The sequence below is a fragment of the Camellia sinensis genome, chromosome 7 (assembly GCF_055761805.1).
Source record: "Camellia sinensis isolate YWXY chromosome 7, ASM5576180v1, whole genome shotgun sequence".
Taxonomy (NCBI): Eukaryota; Viridiplantae; Streptophyta; class Magnoliopsida; order Ericales; family Theaceae; genus Camellia; species Camellia sinensis.
This window is the reverse complement of record NC_138967.1, coordinates 181295928-181319054: the sequence shown is the minus strand read 5'-3', so window position 1 is coordinate 181319054 and position 23127 is coordinate 181295928.

Here is a 23127-nt window from a genome sequence, read left to right as displayed (position 1 = left end):
CTTGAGCGGTTAACAGTTTCGCAAGACGTGTGAAGCACGTCCCCGGGCAGTTTTTCTCATTTTCTCAGGGTGTGTGAAACTCAACCTTGAGGGGTGTTTTCTTGCCTTGTCTCTTGCTTTGGCGTGGTTAGAGTGTGGTTTCATCCTCTTTAAGCTTGAAGCTGTTCATTCATGTGTTGTTATCTTGCTCATTGTATTCATTCTTGCTTATTGTATTTGTTATTTCTTATTGCATCATCTCGCATGATCATGAGTTTTCAAAATAGCCGGCTTCGTGTAGCGTGTTAGTCCAACATTCAAATTGCTCTTCATGCATATCATTTGCATTTCCCCAGAACTACGCTGGTTTGATTCCTTGCAAAGGGATACGTAGGCAGCCTACGGGCGCAACCATTTATTTTCTGTCTTGTTTGCTTGTCTAAGTCTTTCGGCCTTGTCAAAATGAGTCATCTCTAGGCTTTGACATTCACTCACTTCATTTCATGATTTCCAAGTTCTGTCAAAGAGGGGCAATTGTAGCCACGCCATTTTTGACCGTCTTCAAGACTTGGACGTCATCGCTTGTGCACTCGATTATTGTGACTATGTGTGCTCGCTTTAGTGCCAGAAGTCCTTGGCAGAATGCCCTGTCTTTGAGCCTTCAAACCTATCTATTCTATGCCCTATTTTGGACTAAAACCTTACCATCTGCAACCCTTGGTGGCCAGTCGGCCACAATTTGAGGCTACCAGCCACCAATTGTGCCCTGCCGACCACCCTTGTGCCCTACCGGCCAATGGCGTGACCTGCCTACCGCCGGTGTCTTTTTGCAGATATTTTGGTGACAGTTGTTTTAACTGTTACCACAATTAGCTTCAACTCCCCACACGCGTAGGAAGGATTTCTCTCAGCGAAATGCATGTTTTTCTATTTATATGTGGTTTTCTCCTCTATTTTTTAGGGTTAGAAAATTTGGAACAAAAAATCTCTCTCTCTCTACATTTCTCTCTCTTTCTCTCTTGCAAATTTGTGCATATTAGCTTAGATATATTACACTTTGCCTATACCACCTTAACCAAAGTTGATCATCTTTGAGCTGAGGTTCCTTGAAGCCTTCTTGGAGCTTTTGAAGGTGGTTTTGGCTTGAATTATTGTCTAAAGTTGATCTTTGCTTCAAGAGGTATAACACTTGTCTTTTAAACTTGTTTTGTATACTTATTTTTCTATCTCTTCCCACTGTTTTTGGGCTATTTTTGAGCAATAAAAAACTCTGTTTTTGTGGGTTGAAATTTGTGTTTTAGGCCATTTAAGGTTAGGGGGGTGGTTCATCCTTCTTTATTCCTTGCTTGTAAGGCTTTTTCACCTTTGTTTCCCACCTTGAAACTATCCTTTTTGGGCTTTTGAACACTGAATTTCAGAGTATTTTTAGTGATAAAAATCAGATTTTGAAGTCCAAAATTGGAGGGGTTAGCCTCCCCTCCTTGTGTCTTGTTTTCTAGCCTAATTAGCTCTATATGTTAGCATCTTTTTTCTAGCCTTTTGTAGCTTAATTCTAGCATGTTTTAGGCTCCATTTTGGACTGTTTTAACTCTATTTTTGGCTGATTGTTGCATTTGAGTCTTGTTTTGCATGTTTCTAGTGCAAGTGTCCTCACAAGCTTGGTGTTTTAGGCCTTTAGACACCACTTGTTTTAGTTGATTGCCATCTTTTAGTGCTTGTCTCACTTAATTTCAGCACTATTAATCTCTGCAACCTCCCTCATTTATTGACTTTTTCATTTGCATTGAGGGTTGTTCCCTGGACTTTCGTTGATGCCTTATCAACTCCATCTTCCATGATAGACATCCTACTTGGAGTCTGGATACGTCCGATCATCATTGAGCAAAGATATATGCCAGTCTACGAAATTATCACTGCAATAGATGAAGCGCAAGATCAAAATCCTTGGTACTACGATATCTGGAATTTCTTGGAAAATGAGGTTTATCCACCAGGGGCAAATGCCAAAGACAAGAGGGCAATACGACGGATCGCCATCCAATTTATCATTTGCGGAGGTAAACTGTACAAGAGAGGTCATCTGGGAATGCACAAGTTGTGTGTCGAAGCAGAGGAATCAAAGCGCCTAATGGATGGCATCCATGGGAGAGAGTGCGAAGCGCATATGAACGTAGAATGTTAGCCCGAAAGATTCTTAGGAAGGGTTACTACTGGTCCGCTATGGAGGAGGATTGTCTTGGTTTTGTTTGACGATATCACAAATGCCAAATTCATGCTAATCGCATGAACATCCTGCCGTCAAAACTGTACAACATAACTTCATCATGGCCTTTCTCATTCTGGGGAATTGACATCATTGGGGCAATCACACCGAAAGGGTCAAATGGTGATGAATACATTCTGGTGGCAATGACTACTTCACGAAGTGGGTGGAAGCTCAGTGTTATGTAGTGTTAAAAGCAACGCAAGTGGCTAAGTTCATCCGAAACAACATCATTTGCCATTATGGAGTCCCAAACGAGATCATTTTAGATAATGGTTCCCACTTCAAAAAGGAAGTGATTGACTTGTTGGAGAAATACAATGTGACTTTTCATAAGTTACTGGCCGGAAACCAATGGGGCTGTTGAGGCCGCCAACAAGAACATCATGCATATTCTACATAAAATGGTTGAGACCTATAAAGACTGGCCAGACAAATTGCCATTTGCACTCTGGGGCTACAGAACTTCAATCTGGACGTCTACAGGGGCAACTCCTTACTTTCTTGTCTATGGGATGGAAGTTGTTCTGCCAATCAAAATAGAAGTCCCGTCACTACGAATTATGGCTGAGTGTCAAATAATAGAGGTGGATTGGCAGCAGAGCAGGTTCAAAGAACTGATGTTGTTTGATGAGAGAATGTTGAAAGCATTGTACCATGTTTAGGGCTATCAATGTAGGGTTGCTAGGGCTTTTAACAAGAAAGTGAAGTCTCGGAATCTCAAAGAAGGGGATTTGCTGCTGAAAGACAACTGTGCTCCCATCCATGACCTTAGAAGTAAGTTCAGACCTAATTGGACTGGTCCTTACATCATTGAAACTATTTGGTCGGGTAGAGCTATTATTCTGATGGACATGGATGGCTTAGAATTTTCCTAACCGATCAATATGGACAAGTTGAAGAAATATTATCCTTGAGAGGCTCGCTAGGCCGAAAACTTGGAAAGGCAACCTAGGTAAAAGTTAGAGCCAAAAAATTGGAAATAAAGAAAAACTGAGCTTGTAAGGTTGAAAACCCTAAAGGGCGGCTTTGGCAAAAATTAGAGCACAAAAGGAGAGAGTTAATACTTGAGTGAACCCAAACTAAACTACGTAAGGCCTGATTCCCATCTTCGGGATACATAGGCAACTTCATCCTAAAGTTCGGTCGTAAACACCTCCAAATCAATTGTCCTGTCCTTGTGTCTATTCAGGTCATCTTTGTCTGTTCTCTACTTGAGGGTTCAGTTGTAATCTTTACTCTGAGAGAAGAGCTGGTTACAATGCTGAGTAGTGCTATTCAATCTAGGGGCAATTTGTGATCTTTTGATTCAGGGTTGTACATCTCGAGGATTGATTCCGTGCATGCTAAGTGGTGATCTTTTTCGAAAATGATTTTGAAAAGTTTTGATAAAAGTTGATTTTTGCTCAAATTTTTCCTTTTATAACTTGGACCATTTTTGGACCAAATGGAAAATTTTCAATGATCACAACTTTAATTTCATTGATTTCAATACAAAGCTCTCCAACTCTCGATACAAATCGAAGTTGCTTTTATTACATTCATAAAACTTAAAAAGAAAAGTCAAAGCAATGAACTAGGGGCATAGATGAGTCAGGTGCTCCTACGTCCCCCGTTTCTGCTTGTGAAAACTTCTGACGCCAAAGTGGGTTCGGTTTGTGCCTCATCTTCGAGCCAAGCCAGGCTCTCGCCAGAAAGGGCACAATTGAAACTAGGGGCAGGGGCTAGAAGCTCTCTTGTTCTCCAAGGAGTGAGGTACCTTGCCAAATGTGAACCTCGAATAGGGAATGAAACCAGATACTCTACCCCTTCGTCTGGGCAGGTTTAATCATGTCCAAATTGATGTTTGAACTGGAATGGAAAGTAGAATACACAGTGTGTAAGGCCAATCAGCTAAATGCCAGGTTGCCGAGTCATGCTGTAGTTCATTTCAGTCAGATTAAGCCAGAGGCAACGCCAAGCAATGTCATTAGTAGACCTGTTGCACATCCAGTGGCACTATCATCCCTTGTTGGGAAATCCACTAGCTGTTGGCAGAAAAAGTGTACTTGAGCTGAGTATGCAAGACAAGAGTCCACTACCTTCAGTTTATCCATCAGCCACATCTGGAAAGGGATGAAAGAAAAGAGAGATTAAAAAATAGAGAGATTTATGTTGAGAGAAAAGTGAGAAAAGAGCTTTGAGAGAAAATAGATCATAAGTGTCGGGAGATTTGAGAAACATATATTAAAAAGGGTGGGAAACATTACCTGAAGAAGTAGTGGACTTCCTGCAAATTTGATAGTCTCTCTCTGATGGAAGGCGCCTAGGCCCATCAAAGTCTCGGCCAGCACCAAGCCAATACAACTCTTGCCCTCTTTCAAGCCTTATGCCACTTCGATCAATTGAATGCTCGACCTTCCGAAACTAGGGGCAAGAAGGAAATGAGCCAGCATACATAAGCAAAGGGGCATGTTGCCGAAAACCCCGCCCAAAGAAGGTCGCCTTGGTCACCGACGTCAGAAAATCAATGAATCAGGCTAGGAATATCCAGCTCTCCGTTATGAACGAAAGATCAAGCCTCATGAAGAGTGATCCCACACATCCGTCTCGAACCTTGGATGTGGCCGAAACAAGGTTGAGCTATGTTTTCCTCATCGGGCCGGGATTCCATTAGTGCCTGAAATTCTTCAACTGTTGGGCATATCTCTTGTCCCCCGAAGCTAAAGACATGTGTAATTGGGTTCCAACATCTAGCAGCGGTGTGAAGGAACGGAAAACAAAGCGGAGAACGGCTCAGCGGGAAAAGTGCATTTATGTCGAAACCCCAAAAAGTCACATTTTCTGAGCCGTTTAAAGTCAAATTCCAATCCGAGAGTTTTTTGGCGAAAAATGGCTCCATTTGTGAAGAATTTGCAGCTGAAATGAAGAAATCACGAAGCTCAGTCTTTTGTAGAAGATAAGGCAGTGAGTGGAAGCCAACTGTCAACAATCTGGAGGTTCAACACATTCATGGCCGGCAGGCCACTACTAATGGTCGGCAGGACAGTGTTGGTGGCTGCCATCCTTTCTCCTCTGGCCGGCAGCCTCCCTCTTGGCCTGCTGTCCCCCTGTGTGCTGAAAATTGGGGGTAGCTTGTGTTTTGTCTTGTCTTTTGTGTTTTCGGTGGTCTTGTTTTGAGTCTTTGTTTTTTTTAACAAGCTTGTCGAGTTGTATTTGAGTTGTTTTGTTTATCGAGTTGTATATTGCATTTTGTTTGTTGGTCGGTTCATTACCTGATTAACCATTTATTTTAATCAAGTGCTCTTGGCCATTTCGTTTCCATGTCTATTTCATGCTATATAGTGCACATGATGCAAAAATGACAACACATTTTACATAAAACTGCAAGTTTTATTTCGATCATGGCTTTTTACAAAAGAGGAGTACAAGATTTAAAGCAAAAATCTAAGCAAAGTACAAATAAATCAGCGCCAGTCATCTCAGGTTCGAGAGGCCCTCTTCGTCCTCTTCTTGGAGGGAGATTTAGAGCTGTCTCCATCAATGCCACTGTCTAAAGCAGACCCTAAACCGGTGCCAGAACCGAAATTATCGCCACTCTCTGCTCTAGAGCTTGACTTAGTATCATCTCCACTCTCAGATCTCGAGTCACCATCATCTCCACTCTCAGATCTCGAGTCACCATCATCTCCACTCTTAGAGGCCTTAGACTGTGGACTTATTGCCTCCCTGGAGCCACTGGCCTTAGCATCGTCGTCACTCAACACTGGCTCCGGAGGACTCCTCCGGCCTTGACTACGACACTCCTCACGGCTGTGTGCTGGGGCACGTTTCTCCCCTCTCTCTATTGCTGGAGGAGGTGGTGATGGTGCAAGCGCAGTCGTCGCCGCTGGAGGTCTCAGTACAGCTGGAACCTGAAAAGATATGGTATTGACATATCAGATGTAATGTATATCTGTAAATGCAGTATGATGATAGTGTTGGAATGCAATGAGCCAGATACAGTACAAATACAGTACAATGTATCAGTGCAACATATTAGTATGAGGTGACAAGGGACAGGATGTATACTGTAATATGAGTATCAGTGCTTCAGTAAGAATGATGTGTACAACAATGTAGAAAATATTGAAATGCGACAGAGAATAGGAAAAATTACCTGAATACCGTAGAGAGTGAGCAGCGCCTCTCTCCTCTACACCATGCCCATCAGGGAGGCTATCAGCTCAAGAGCCCTCCTCGTGTAATCTGTGAAGGCCTACAAATGTAGTTGGGTGATCAGTAACTGCAATGAACATATCTAAAATGAAATGTGGGATGCAAACGTAAAGAATGGTCCATACCTGAGTCGGGCCTCGAACCCCGACACGCGCATGCCTAGCCACTGCCGGCTTGATCAAGACCTCATAAGGATCCCTAGTATGCCGCCAGCATGTCAACGCAATCAGAAGTTCTGGCCAACCGGTGACCTGCCCAGCAGGAGGGGCCCCTCCAGTCTTGGCCCTCGTCGCCTGAGTCCTACCTACTATAGGGGCACCTACTATTGTGCCTGCACCCGCGCTCGTCAAGGGAGGCGTGAGATGTGTCTGAATGAATGTCGAATAATCCCTCTCCTCACAGAAGAAGTTGGCATCCAAGCCCTCCGTGAACTGGATTATCTCCTGAAAAGAGAGGCTCTTTGTAGCCCTCATAGATGCTGGAGGTGTCATGGGAAGTACCGGCTCAGGTAAGCCCATGGTCTGACACATGAACCACTCACCTAGAAACCAGGCTCGGCAAATCGGGTCCTCAAGCAGTAGTCAAAAATGGGAGGCCCCCTAGGCTCCGGCATACTAGTCCCTAACTCTAGCCGGCATCACTGCCAAGGCTGCCAAGCTATTTGTAAACAGGGGATATACAGATTACTAGTCGTCGTCAGTTGTTGATAAAGCAAAAATAATTGTGAATTTTGGGTTCCCTCCCCCGCAGCCACTGTGTCAAAGTACTGGTGAAAGAATCAGAAGGTCTCCTGAGTCCTCCTCAGGCATCTGTCGTCGTACCGATGAGAGTATGACACAACAGGGGACATCTCCACCTCTGGCTCCAGAGCAAGGGTCGGGAAATACGAATATACCCAAGGCTGCAAGGAAAAGGCAACAGTAAGTATACAGAGCATAGATACAGAGAATGCAGAATGTAAAATGTAGAAAGAAGAATGTGTATACAGATGCAGAAAATGCAAAATGCATAATGCAGAAAGCAAAAAGTATAGATGTAGGGAATGCAAAATGTGCGATGCAGAAAGCGCAGAGTATAGATGTAAAGAATGCAGTATGCAGTGTACAGAAAGTGCAACGCAGAAAGCACAGAAATGGAAGATAAAAAGTGTAAAACAGTGATGTAAAGCAAACCTCCCAGGCTCTCCAATAGCCTTCGACCCTGTCTCCGCTCCTACGGGATGTCAAGCTCATATCGCCATATAGTGTGGCGAGGCCAGCTCCTCCTCAGTCATAGAGCTAGACCTGAGGTAAGTCCACCAAAGTGCTCAAGAGATACAGCCCTACGGTGTTCCGCCTATTCGCAAACAAGGTAGTACCGAAGAGGAACATCAAAAAGTCCCAGGCGTAGTGCTCAGTCTCCTCTAGGGTCTCTGGCTCTCTCCTTCGGAAGTGCTCGGCGAACCAGCTGTATCGGACCATGGCCGGTCTAAAGAGAGGTGGGCGTGCTCCTAGCAAGTATAGCCATGCGGCCTCTCATTCGCCCATGTCCATATCGTAAGGGATCAGATTACCCCCTACTCCTACACCCGTGAGCATGGAGAAGTCGTAGGGAGTCATTGTCATCTCCCCGGTGGTGGAGAACTGGAAGGAGTTAGTGGTATCCCACCACTGCTCCACTAATACGCCAAGAAGTGGTTGACCCGCGATATGGCGCGATGGCCCAGTGCAGAATAAGTTGAAGCCGGCCTCGTCGATGATGTGGCGTATGCCAGCAAGGAGCTCCATATACCAGTCTCTCGCTAATGTGGCTCCATAGCCCCTAATAGAGCGAGAGTCCTCCTGTGGTCAGAACAATAATATACAGTGATATGAGAACAGGCAGACGAAAGGCAGAGTAAGAAATACAGTGCAAGAGTGTGATTAAGGCAAGAAATATAGTATAACTATGTAGTTGAAGCAAGGGATACAGTTAAAGCAAGAAATGCAATGTAAAGGGAAAGCATGAGAATACAGTGTACACCTCAGTGGCGTAGTGGAACAAATGAGAGTCCGGCTCTTTCAGCAAGAGATCCTTTGCCGCACGTTGCGTGAACTCTCTGAAGTGCCTAATACCCACGGGTGGTAGCACATGTGTCTAAGGATAGTACAGAACCGGAGAGAAACTCAAGGGGAACGAGTCTCAAGTGGCGAAACTCCAAGAAAAAGCACCAAAATTGAATTTCAATAGGTTCAAAACAGAGGAAATAAAGAGGGTTTAGCGAATAAACTTCATGTGGGGTGTTGGAAAACGCGTAAAAAGTGCAAATATAGAGAGAAGGAGTTCCTAGAGAGAGAGGGGGAAGAATTTCGGGCATGGGGTAATGAGGATATGAAGCCCCAGGCCCTATTCTTAAAGACCCATGCACAAACGACCAAAAAACCCTTAATCTGTCATGGGTGGCTAGCAAGCCACTTTTGCGGCCAGGAAGGCTTCTTTGAGGCCGACGGGTGACTGGCAACCCTCTCTAGTGGCCAGCAAGTGTCCTATGGCCTCCCTCTGAGTCTTGATGCTATTTTTTGTCTTTGTTTCCCAAGAATTGCAGGGAAAGTTCACTGTTGAGTTCAAATTGTCTGCACAGAAGCTCAAAATTGTGTTTTCGATACGCAATGTTCGTCACTTGTCAACATAAACAAGGTGTATCCTTTAAACATATTGTGACTCTTCTGAGAGGTAAATCGGAAGTTGTTATTGAATTTGTTTTTGTCAAATTATGCTTTTGTACCTGGCGTAGAACATGCATTTCATATTGTTGCATAGAATATGCATTTTACATATACACTGCGTTTGTGTCTTGCATAAGTTATGATTCACGCATAGAAAATGCTTTCATTCTGATTTCATGCATAGAACATGCCTTGCACTAACATCATATCTTGGTTGTTTATCTTGCATAGAACATGCATTCTTACTGTATCATACTTGTTAAGTTTCTTTCTTAGAAATGCATGATATTGTATGTATGGTTCATTTGAAGAAATGCATGATATTGTATGTATGGTTCATTTAGAGGATTTCCCAATAAGGTCATTTGTGTCTTGGTAAGCGAACCCAATCCTTCAACTCGTGCATCTATCGCATTGTAGACCGCCCGAACTTCCTCTGTGAGTCCCCCCTTTCGGAGAGGGCGTGGACTTGGTTCTTAGCAACTACAGTTCGTACTCCAGTCACGGTTCTGAATCTAATCTCGCAAAGTGCAATGCAAGACTGATAAATCACCAAGAGTCCAAATCTGACAAATTGTTTTGAAAAATTGATTTTAATAAAAAAGTGCCAAACATGGACTGCTTTGCCAGATTTCAGAGTTGCCACCTAAATATTTTGTTTTGGAAAATTTAGGAAATCCTGACTTGTGCCTAAGGCCACGTGTCCGTCATCACCAAAGTTGCTTCGGCTCGGGAACTTGGATACAAGGGGGGAAGGTCATGAAATGAGCACCCCCGCTCGCCCGATCAAAGGATCGGCCTCTACTAAGCATGATATGTTGTTTTATAAATCTCATGTGTTCTTGTTTCGGTTATTAGCTAACTTACTATGTGATACACACAGCACACAAGGATAGACTAAATCGCTTGATTTGGAACAAAACATCTCGTGTTTGTTTTTCGAAAATGGTTTGAAGATGCTACTCTCAAGTAGGCTAAAACGCGGATTTGCCACTCTCAAGTGGGCTTTAAAACAACATGATTTTGTCACTCTGCAAAGTGGGCTTAAAACGCACATATTGATGAATTGTTCCAATTCAAGTAATGAAGCCTTCATCCACAGGCATTCATGCAGTTAATCACTTAAGCACATAGCCTCATGGAAAGCATGCTATCATGGCAATCACTTACACACATGCAAGGATGCCAAAGCAAAAACACTCACAGTGTACTCCGAGCCAAAACATAAACCAATTAGAATTCATTCATGATCCTAAGTATACAAGATGCCTAATGCAACACATGCAAAATGCAACTAAAATAGGCTCGGCTAGTTAAGATGGCATATGAATGCAACACTTGGTGACATGCCTTGAAACACGTATTCAAGTAAGTGTATTGAAATACAATGCAGTTTGAATGATGCGCCGAGCCCGGTGCATGCAAGACGAATGAATGATGCACACATGCAAGCATAAGGATGCTAATTGAAAATGACCCTAAACTAACCACCGAAAGCAGATAAGTAAAAGGGAGAAAGAAGTGGGGGTTGGAAGACATGCACACACACACGCACCCTTATTACAACAGTTTGCCCTCTCGACGGAGGGTCCGAATAAAATGAAAGCTAGCTAGCAACGCTAATTAAACTAACTATTACAAACCAACTAATTAACTAACTATTCTAGTTAATTAATTATTACAAACCAAATTGAATAACTAGCTAATCTAAGCTAATTATAATATTACAAAGCACTAAGCTAAATTAATTACAACACAGGTAATCAACTACAACTAGCTAACAAAAGCGATAAATGGCCTCGTGGGCGAGGGAGATATGCATGCTCGGTTGCATCCTCTCGGAAATCCACCGCCTTGCCTCAAGACGCCTCTGTTTGCACTCTCCTGAATCTTTGAAAATTACACCGATTTCCAAATTGCTTCTTTCGGATCTCAAGAACACATTGAAGGCCAAAATTCCTCCTGTTGCTCTAACAGAGCACAGACAGAGGCAAGACAGTGTATTTGCAAGGAAATGTATGCACTTCAACACTCCTTATCATATCTCAAGCTCAAAGGAGTATGGAACTAGACTCTCGAGCCAACAACCAAGCATTTTCAATGCATGGTAGCCAAAGGATCAAGCTTGCGCAAAACTCAATGAATGCACACATAAGACTCGAAAGACCTCCACCCTATCATGCACAATCAAGGGGGACGACGACTAAGAAATGAGGCACGTTTCATCACTTCAAGTATGAAACGCCCCTCGTTTCTCGTGTTTGGATTAATGTCCGATCCAAACACAATGCAATGCAACACACATGCAAACAACATGCTTATCTATCAATGCTAGAGTGGCATGCACAAGACTTTATCATGTAAGCAAAGCATGCATGGCATGTTTAGAAGCTAAGGCATCGAGACTAGCAAAGAGCATAACACTGTAGGCATACAATACCGAGCCTAAATGACCAAACCAACCCTGGACAGAGGTTAAGTATGCCAAAACAGTGGCTGAAATATACTAAGATCAAGGCATATAACTCAAGGAAAATATGCACATTTGATGGCTCGTCAACAAGGCATGAAGACACAACTCTCAAACACATTGAAGGAGTGGAAAATGTGAGAGTGTGGCAATGACATATGCTCTGAAATTACATGCCAAGTGATGCCATATCATGCAAATAGCTCAAATAAGGCATGCCAAGAGACATGAAATACAAAGCTAGTCAAGGGCTTTACACTACAACCATACTAAGCAATACTGAAATGGCCTTAAGCACTCAAAACAGACCTAAGGCAGGTCAAAATGGTAGCAAAAACATGCTAGACTTGTAACATAGATGGCAAGAAAGATAGGCTCCCGATTTAGCTCACAAACAAGGCATAAGGGCACAACTCTTAAACACAATGAAAGAGTGATAAACATGAGAGTATGGCAGAAGTTTATGCTCTGAAATTACATATCAAATGAAGCAATATCATGCACACATCACAAATATAGCATGTTAAGGGGTCCCAAAGTGCAAGGCTAGTAAAGCCAACTACAGTATAGCTATGCAAAGCCAAGCATGCATGACCAAAACCACTCAAATGAGACCTAAAGCATGCTAAAACATAGCAAAAAATGTGTTGGAGTAGAGCATACACATGCTAGATCAATAGGCTAAAACACCAAATACACTAGGCTAGTGAACAAAATTGCACTACAAGTGCAAGGAGCATGTAAGAGGGAACCAAACCAACACAAATTAGAGTTATGACATGGTAAATAGTGGCTAAAAATATGCTGAAATTGAGCCAATTCAAACCACAAAGGCATGTTACTTTGCAAGGCTACAAGTAGGATTACACTACAAGTACAAGAAGTATGCAAGAGGTGCCCAAGACAGCCAAAAACAGAGTTATGGCAGGTCTGAAAAGTCATAAAAATGAGACTAAACAAAGCCTCTAATAAGTAGAAACACATGCTCTTTTGACGGGCCATCAACATATGCAAACAAGAGAAGAGGATGGGGGACCACCCCCACCTATTTGGGACCTCAAAATCACTTTCCCACCATTGAAATTCCTTGAGTTTCAGTGGTGAGAGGGCCAAAAAGAGGTTGTCTCAAAGACCTTAAAAGATGGCACAAAACAAAGCAAAACAAGCCACCAAAGGGGGTAAACCACCCCTAACTCAAACAAAGCCTTAAACAACCATTTTAAACACTTAAATATAGAACTTTTTGCAGTTGAAACTTAGGCCAAAAATAGCATGCAAAGGTGGCTAAATAAGCAATGAAAATAAAGCTTTAAAGAGGTTATTACTCACCCTTGAAGAACAACAGCAAAACAGCAACTTCTTGAGCCAAAAACCAGTCTTTTGAAGCTCAAATATGACCTCCAAGAACCTCAGCTCATTGATGGTGGTGTTTGGGTAGGTGTTTGTGTGCAAAAGGGTGAAGAAATAACACTTTAAGGTACAAATATGGAGAGAGAGATGGAGAATTCTAGAGAGAGAGGGAGAGTTTTTTCTTTTAAAATTTCTGAACCCTAGAAAGAGAGAGAGAGAGCTCCCTTCTTATAGAATTCCAAGCCTCAAGCTTGTTGGACAAGCTAGAAGCTTGGTGCAATCCCTCCATACACGTGTATGGAGGATGCAGTCTGTACCCAACAGCTGGCATAACTGGCACCAAAAATATTTGCAAAAGCAGAAAAAAGGCCGCCGACCAGTTAAGGTGGTCGACCGATCACACAACCTAGCCGACCGACCAACCAATGTGGTTGACAGGGACAAAAGCTGGTCGACAGGGAGGGGGAAAGGTGGTCTACACAAAGAGAATAAGGTGGTACCAGTCTGCCGACCACTTAAGGTGGTCGACCGACCACCCACCCTAGCTAACCGACCACTACAAGTGGTCTACAGGGGAGAAAAGTGGTCTACACCTCTACTTCTTCCTCCAGGAAAAAAGGGGCACAAGGTTTGGCATAAATCAAGCACAAAACCAAGAGAGCTCAGAGAATCAAGAGTAAGGCGATCAGCCGAAAACCTTGGGGACTTCAAACGAGCGCGAACAAGCACAATCATCGAGCACTCAAACGATGACGTCCAAGTCTTTTGGACGGTCAAAAATGGGGTGTCTACAGTTTCCCCTTTTTGACAGAACTCAAAAGTCATGAAATGACGGGAGTGAATGTCAAAGCCTAGAGACGACCCATTTTTTACAAGGCCGAAGAGTTAAACAAACAAGCAACATAACAGATAGATATGCCCGCAGGCCGGGGCAAAATGCAAATGAACATGAACGATGCAAGAGTATAACTTATGATCATGCAAAGAAAGCTGTAATGAAACATTTGAATGCAAATACTAGGCACGATAAATGCAACATTTTAAGCAAGCGAATAAGAAACGACAGTCTCACACATTCTAACATAAAGGATGCAAGAAAATTATATAATTCCCACCATACGTCACGCGGGAAAGGCCAAAAGCGACTGCTGGGGATCCCCGAAGTGTCAAATGAAACACCTCTCAACGTATCACACACGAGAGAGGGAAAAGGCAACACCTCTCAGCGTATCACACGCGAGAGAGGGAAATAACACCTCTCAGCGTATCACACGCGAAAGAGGGAAATGCAGCACCTCCCAGCGTATCACACGCAAGAGAGGGAAACAACACCTCTCAGCGTATCACATGCGAGAGAGGGAAAGGAAACACCTCTAAGCGTATCACATGCGAGAGAGGGAAAAGCAACACCTCTCAGCGTATCACATGCGAGAAAGGGAAAGGCAACACCTCTCAGCGTATCACACGCAAGAGAGGGAAAGGCAACACCTCTCAGCGTGTCACACGCAAGAGAGGAAAAGACAACACTTCTTAGCATATCACATGCGAGACAGGGAAAGGCAGATGTCGATGTAGACATTGGGCATACCTGAATGTCTCTAACCAATGGCGTATCGGTGCAAGCACCAAACGTACGCGAATGCTTCTAACCGAGACAAGATGAACTCAAAGGACAAGAAAGATGTTACCTGGAATTCCTCTAAATGAACCGTACATACAATATCGTCTCCTGCGTAAGAAAGAAACTCAACAAGTACAATAAAACACAATGCATATTCTATGCAGGATTGACAACAAGTTCCGTGTTTAAATGCCAAATGCACGTTCTACGCGTATGTGAGGAGTGCACATTCTATGTAAAAGCGGCAAACGCATGTGAGTGCAAGAGAGTTGAATGCATGTTCCATGCAACATTCGAGACACATATTCTATGCGAAACAAGAAGTGCATCACAATGCAAATGAAACATGCATAACAATGCAAGTGGAGACACGCATATCTTATGCAAAACAAAAGTGTGATATAATCAACAAAGAAGTGTACATTCAATGCAAAACCCCGAATGAAGAAAACATGCCTTCACGAGGCCGATTCAAATACAACCTCTGATTTACCTCTCGGAGGGGTGACAATGGATTCAAAAAGGATACACTTTGCTCATGAAGACTTGACGATGAGTCGTGCATTGATGACATGAATCGAAGCTCCTGCGGGGACTTTTTGAGCCAAAAAGAGTGAACTTTGCTTGCACTTTCTTGAGGGCCAAGGACTCCAAACAGCATACAAACACATAGGGACAACATTCGGAGTCTACCGACCACCCTGAAGAGCTGCTGACCACCAAAATCATCTGTCGACCACTTAGGTGGTCGGTCGACCAGTTTAGGAAAATTCGGGGCAGTTTGGTCTTTTAAAGCTCGGGTCTTTAAAACCACAACTCCAAAGCACAAATGCTCACACATATAAGGCCGAAAATCACTCCTCTATCTCCCTAGACCTCTTTTCCTCTTAGATCCAGGCTTTATACGCATTTTCCAACGCCCCACGCGAAGTAGATTCACGAAAACTCTTCGATTTCCTTCACTTTGAACCGAACAAATCTTGCTTTCGGAGCTTTTTTTTTCTCCACTTTCAACATTTGAGGTATGTTTCCTCCAAGTTTGTCTTGAGTTTGGCGTCCTTTTCCTGGGCCTTGACTTTTTGACTTTTTTTTCTCCTCCTGAGAGTTAACTTTTGTTGACTCTTGGCACTTTTTGCTTATTTTGCTCATTTTTGCTCATCGTTCGTCTTCTTTTCGGATGGCTGACGTTGCTCCACATGATGAGGGCTCTCCGGGGATAGAGGAGGAGCCCGACATCATTCCGCTACCACTTAGGACTCGGCCTTTCGATCTTACGATGTACCGTCTTGAGGTACATATTCTGCCACCCAGCATAGCTTGCCATTTTACCAGGTTTGCACGGCGCGCTCCCATAGATCTTCTATTGCGGGAGCTGGAGTCTCACCTGTCTCACTACGCGCCCGAGGTACATACTGCACTCTCACATTTTCTGCGATGCACTTTACATTTCTTGCACAATTCGTGCTTTTGCGTCGTATTTCGTCTGTTTGTTCTGAACACATTTACATACACAACGCTTATGCTCATTCTGAACACAGCTCACACACTGCATCTCTGCTCATTCTGAACACAACTCACACACTGCATCTCTGCTCATTCTGAACACAACTCACATGCTGCATCTCTACTCATTCTGAACACAACTCACATGCTGCATCTTTGCTCATTCTGAACACAACTCATATGTTGCATCTCTACTCATTCTGAACATAACTCACATGCTGCATCTTTTCTCATTTTGAACACAACTCATATGCTACATCTCTGCTCATTCTGATCAAAACTTATATGCTGCATCTCTACTCATTCTGAACACTGGTAGCTTCCTGTCCCACTCAGGGATATGGATCGATCATCGCGAGGGATTGGTATATGGAGCTCCCCGACGGTGTTGGGCAGATTGTTGATGAGGCAGGGTTTGGGCTATTTTGCATAGGGTTATTGCGTCTTGCGGCGAGTAGAACCCTCTTGGGTGCACTAGTAGAGAGATGGTGGGACACCACCAACTCCTTCCATTTCTCAGCTACCGGGGACATGACGATGACCCCGTACGACTTTGCTATGATGACAAGCCTCGAGATGGGAGTCCGGCCTATCCCATATGACTCTGATATAGGTGAGTGGGAGGAAGCATGGACCTATCTACTCGGAGCCCATCTGGCAGTCTACTGATCATCAAGCACAGTCAGATATACCTGGTTCACAGAGCGGTACAGGGGGACTACGACCGAGACTGTTGAGGCCACGGAGCAATATGCTCGGGGATTCCTGATGTTCCTTTTTGGGACCACGTTATTCTTCGATAGGGGGAATACGGTCGGGCTACATCTTCTGAGTGCTCTAGTAGACCTATCCCAGGTTCAGCACTTCGATTAGGGCGGCGCTGGCCTTGCTACCCTTTATTGCTATATGAGCTCGACCTCCCACATGAGTGGGAACATAGTAGGCGGCTATTGGAGAGCCTGGGAGGTACATTCTGCCCTTTTGATTTACATTCATGCTTTTCATTACCTGTACACTGCATACTTCACACACATTACATTCTGTACTCCGCATTCTACGCTCGGCATTCTGCATTTTTTGCATATTCTGACTACCAATGTCTTGCCTTTCACAGCTGTGGGTATGCGCCTACTTCCCAACGCTTGCCTCCGAGCCAAAGGTCAACACACCGCTTGTTGTGCCATACTCGCATAGATTTGACGACCGGTGCCAATCGAGGCCCGAGGAGACCATGCCATACCTTTGCTAGTATTTCGATACTGTGAGGGCGTCCAAGGAAACTCAAGACTCAGAGTCCTTTATGCTTTCATCTACAATTCATTTTGTATAACTGATGACAACTAATTATCTCACACACTTGTTATTTGCAGATAGCATGGCAGCCTTGGGCATCGATGCCCGGGTTTGCTCAGCTTCGGTATGTTGGGGCTTGGGATGCCTCCAGGCTTCATATCCTGTTCAAGGGACCCGCAGGTCGAGCCTAGTTTCTTGGCAAGCACTTTATGCGCCAGACGATAGGTCTACCATTGCAGTATGTCCCTTCAGTGCCCCCATCTTCCATGCGGGGGACATATATGCTCTCTCTGCAGGGACTCATTGACTCCCTGCGGGGTGAGGAGGCAGACCACAACATCGGAGAGGGGGATTACACAACCTACATGGAGGTATATCTGATGCCTTTTTTGACAGGTGCATGTCCTCCCATAGGTAGGATGGCTGATATGCCCTCGTCGAGCAGGGTTCGGGCTACCGGTGTCACTTCGACGAGCCAAGCTTGAGCATCACGGGGTGAGACCCAAGGGGTCTCTTCTTCTAGGCAGTTGGCTGGATGGCCAGATCCTCCGACTGAGCTAACAGGTTGGTGACATGATGGGTGACCTTACCAGATTCCACTTGAGCCCCTATTGCTTGGTCGTTGATACGTCAGGTCACCTGACTCACCACCAATATACTTTACAGCTTTTATGCATTTCAGTTTCATTCAGATATCTGTTTATCTATCCATTCATGGCTTCAATTTGCATTTGCAGCCCACCACAGGATACATCAAGGCATTGCTTGAGGCGATGGCCTCACTCGAGGGTATGGTCCTGCGGAGAGAGTTGATGCTGCACTCCCATGGCATTCCGGAAACTTTTCAGTTTTCTTGTATTTTGACCATCATATTTTTGCCGATATGTCTAAACTGAATATCTCATTGCACCGATTCACTGCATGTACAGATCATATCTGACGATACATACCACGTGTGCATATTATATCTGCTTTCTGTAAACGCTTACATCACACATTACATTTGCATCTGATATACAGACGATGGCTAACATATATTCAAACTGCCTTTTCAGGTGACACCTCTCCAGACAGGACGTTCAGCGGCAGAGGTAGGACCATCAGGACCTACTCCAGCAGCAGGCGGCTGAGGGAGGCATCAGAAGCCTGTTACACACGATGACAATGACGAGTTTGGTGAGGACAAGGGGTCATCAGATGGTGGCAGCGATGTTGAGGACGGCTCCAAGGATGAGAGCGGAGACGACTCTGGTTCAGACGGCGGTGTTGATGGTGACGATGCTCCAGAGTCCTCTCAGTCGAGGAAGAGGGTGAGGAGGGCCTCTTAGTCTTGAGTCAGATGGCACTGATTTCGACGCTTTGCTTTTACTTTATTTCTTTTTTTGCTTTAGTTTTTGCACATTGTACAGCCTTAAGCAGTTTTATTTTCTTCAAAACTTGTACCTCTTGTAAAGAGAAACCACGATGAAATGAAAGACATCCCTTTTGTTCAAAAAGTGTTGCAATTGTATTCTAAGCATCGCATCGCACAATTTTGCAAAAAAGTGAGACTAATCTTTTGAAAACTGCACAGTAAAATGCATTGGTCTTAGTCAGGTAGTGAACCAAACAAAACAAACACAAACTGAGTAAAACAACTCAAACTAAGGCGATAAGCCAACGAATAAAGCTACAACTCAATAAGCAAAACGAATACAACTTGATAAACAAATTGTAACAACTCGATAAGCAAATGCACATTGGACAAACAAACCAACAGAACAACAGGACGCATCCGAAGCAGAAAGTAAACTCAGGTTTTCAGCACCCTGTAGACACCTTATTTTTGACCGTCCTCAAGACTTGGACGTCACCATTGGAACACTTGGTGATTACCCTTGTTTGTGTTCGTCTTGAGTTCCCGGAGGTCCCGGTTGCGCGCCTTGCCTCAGGATCTCTCGACTCGACCGTGTTGTGTTTGGTTTTGTACCAAACACTTGTGTTTTGCCTTGGAGGGGCAAGGAATGCCTTGTGAGGCATCCCCACACATCACCGGCCATGGCTCGAGGCCACCGACCAGTGATTTTATGCCATCGGCAATATATATTGCCGGTCGACATTCTTTGTTGCCGATCGGCCATTTATTTTGTCAAAATGGCAATTTTGGATGGCCGATCACTGTTCATCTACTTTTAGTAGATATTTTGTGCCAGCTGTGATAGCTGGCACCCACTCTGTTCCCCTCCATACACGTGTATGGAGGGATTTCCCTCTTGGATGGCTTGTTTTGGAAGCCTTACAAGAGGGAGTTGCCTATAAGAAGAGGCTTCCTCTCTTGGCATTAGGGTTACAAAAATTTCAGCAGGAGCTCTGGATTAGGGTTAGGGTGATACATATTTCCTATCTCTATATCTCTCTCTTGTGTGTGTCTAGTGTGTGTTTGTCCATACTATTGCACACAAACACATAGTGTTACACCTTCTCTTGGTTGTTGAGGGACCAGAGGGTTGTTCTTGGTGTTCTTGACTGGATTTGAGCTCAAGGAGGCAACAAGATCATCATTTGTGAAGGAGGACTTCAAGGGTAAGAAACTAGTCCCTTTTTACCCCATACCTATCTTGTAGCTATTTTTTGGCTTTGCGTATAATACATAAAAGTTCTATTTTTAAGGCCTCTAAATAGTTTGTTAAGAGTGTTTTAAGCTTTGGGGTTGTTTGACCTCTCTTAAGCCTTGTTTGGTCCTTGTTTTGTGCTATTTTGTGTGAGCTCCAGGACTTTGGTGTTTGGACCTCCTCACCACTGAAATCTTGAGGGATTTCAGTGGTAAGGATGATGCCTTGAGGTCCCAAGAAGGAGAGGGCCACCCCCTCTCCTTGTTGTCCTTGAAAAGGACCATTTTTGCCTCTTGAGGGAGCACCTAGCTTAGGCTCTTGTTGACCATGCCTTAGCTGTTATTTATGCTTATTTTTCCATGAAATAGCATTGTTTTAAGTTGGTTTTGGTACACCATGCTTGCTTAGCATACATGCCTTGTAATGCCATTTTGTTGCCTCAACATGCCTTAGGTTGTAAACCATTGTTCTAGCATGTTTTAGGCTTGGCTTTGTGAAGCTTTCATGTTTATTTTTCCATGATTAAGGTCTGTCCTTAGTTGGTTGGGTCAACTTTGGCATGCATTGTATAGCCCCTTTGCATTTTTGGCTTGTTGGCCTTAAGGGTGTGAGTGTATAGCATGCATTACTTGCTTTGATTTAGTGGGTTGAGACCATTTTCCATGTCATTTCAGTCCACTTAGTATGCTTTTATGCTTGCATTTCATGGTCCCTTTGATGTGTCAAAGGCTTGTGTTGCATGCTCCATGTTTTGGTCATTGTGCATGCTTTTGAATTCAAGTCATTTAGATGCCATCTAAGTAATCTTTTGGGCTTTGTTTTATGTGCTAAAACTCTATTTTGGGTCATTGAATTCATGCCATGTTTGGTCTTGTTAAGTGTGGTTCAATACCCCTTTAGCTTGCTTTGAATCTTGGACTTTGCTTGCATACCTTGATTGCATTGTTTGGGTTGGTTTGGCACCATGTTCTAGCATGATTTTCAAAGCTTAATTTACATGCTAATTGTCCATGTTATGCCTCTTTCAAGTGTGCTTGAGAGTTGCCCTTTTGTGCTTAAGTATTAGCCCTTTAACATGTGCATGTGTGTGCGTGTGTTGGCCTCCATGTTTGAGCACTTTGGCCACTGATTTAGGCTTGTTTGAGAATTGCCTAATCATGTTTAAGTCCATCTCTTTGCTTTTTTGCATGCTCACCTCGCATGGTTGCTTGCATACTTGCATGTACACATTGCATTGCCATGTTGCATCCTTAGCTCGCATGCCTAGGTTGCATTGCATTGTGCATGCATTGCCTCATCTCTTGAAGTGAGTCATGATAGAGGTAGAAGCCCCTTGGTTTGACTATGTGCATTGCATTACATTTGAAACGAAAAATGCACAACTTGGTCTCTTGGTCTATCACGCATTGAAATGCGCGCTTGATGGTCCGAGAACCAAGGACCGTGTCCCTTTGAGTCATAAACATGATAAGGGATATGGTCGGTGCATACATTGCTTGAAATGCATTGCCATGCTGTGCCTTGCCCTCTGCTGCTGTCAATTGCAGGTTCTGTAGACATTCTTGGCCGACCGGCAGTGTTCAGTGCCGACCGACCATAAATCCGTGGCCGATAGCTTCATCAACAGCCGATGATCACATCTTACTGCCGGTGGCCACTCTCCTCAGCCGGTGGTGTCTCCCAATGTCCAGGGAAGCAATTCTGAGACTTTGGCAGTTTTCAGAGGAGTATAGCAGGGAAAAACAGAGGCAGCTTCTGCATGGCAGTGGACTTCCGGGCAAGATCGAGCATGCATTACATTGGGCTCTTTTCCCGAGGCCGTTTATCGCTTTCTTAGATTATTTGATTTGCTTAACTAATTTAGTTGGTCTGTAATAATTAATTAGGTTGCAAGTTAGTTAATTTGTACTATTCTTTCGGTCCTTCCGAGCGAGGGCGAATTTGTAATAAGTGTGGGTGAGTGTGTGCATGTCTTCCAACCTCCACTTCTTTTTCCCTTTTACTTACCTGCTTTGATGGTTAGTAATAGGTCATGTTTAATTTAGCATACCTTATGCTATGCATGCGTGCATCATTCATCAGTATTGCATGCATCGGGCTCGGCGCATCATGCTAACTGCATTAGTATTTCAAATCTAACTTGAATACATGCTACTTGTGCATTTTCACATGTCATTCATAGACTAGCCGAGCCTACTCTAGTGACATTCTGTATGCGTTGCATTAGACATTTAAACATGGACTTGGATCATGCATTGATTGCTAATGAGTTCTTTGTTTTGGCATAGAGTACGATGTAAGTATTTATGCTTTAGTATCCTTGCATGTGTGTGATTGTTGCCATGATAGCATGATTACCATGAGGCTAGCTGCTTATGTGATATAACTGCTTGAATGCCTGCGGGTGAAGGTTGGATTGTCTGAGTTGGAATAGCTCATTGAAATCCGTGTTTTAGCCTACTTGCGAGTAGCAAATTCCAAAACATTTTTTCAAAACAAACGGATATGCAATGCTTATTCCCAAATTAGGCAATCTAGTCTATACTTTTGTGCTGTGCGCATAACATAGTAATTCTAGGCTAATAATCGGGATAAGAACACGTAACGTTTTCAAAAACGGATATCACGGTTAGTAGAGGCCGATCTTCGGATCGGGCGAGAGGGGGTGCTCATAGCTGACCTTCCCCAATCGTACCCTAGCTCCCGAGCCGAGGCAACTTTGGTGATGACGGACACGTGGCCTTTGGCACCGAGTCAGGTTTCCTAAATTCCCCATTAAAAAATATTTAGGTTGCGACTCTGTATCTGGCAAAGCAGTCCATATTTGGCACTTCCTTTCAAAAATCTGTTTCTCAAAACGATTTGCCGAATTTGGACTCTTTGGTTCAGATTAAGAACCGTGACAATTTGAGAGTCCTGAACTGTAGTGAACCCAATATGAACAGAACGGGACTCGTCCTCCCGGGGCGTTCAGGGACGTCTACAGTTTCTGGCGACTCTGCTGGGGATTTTTAGAGAGCTTGACTCGAACTCGTGATATCCTGTTTTGATTTCATTTATGTGTTTCTTTGCATTGCATGTGCATTGGTGCGCCTAGGACACCGTGTTCGCCATCTGCCATTCCTGAACGGTTTGCTGGAGGCTTGTCTTTGTCAAAGCACGCCATAAGGCTGACC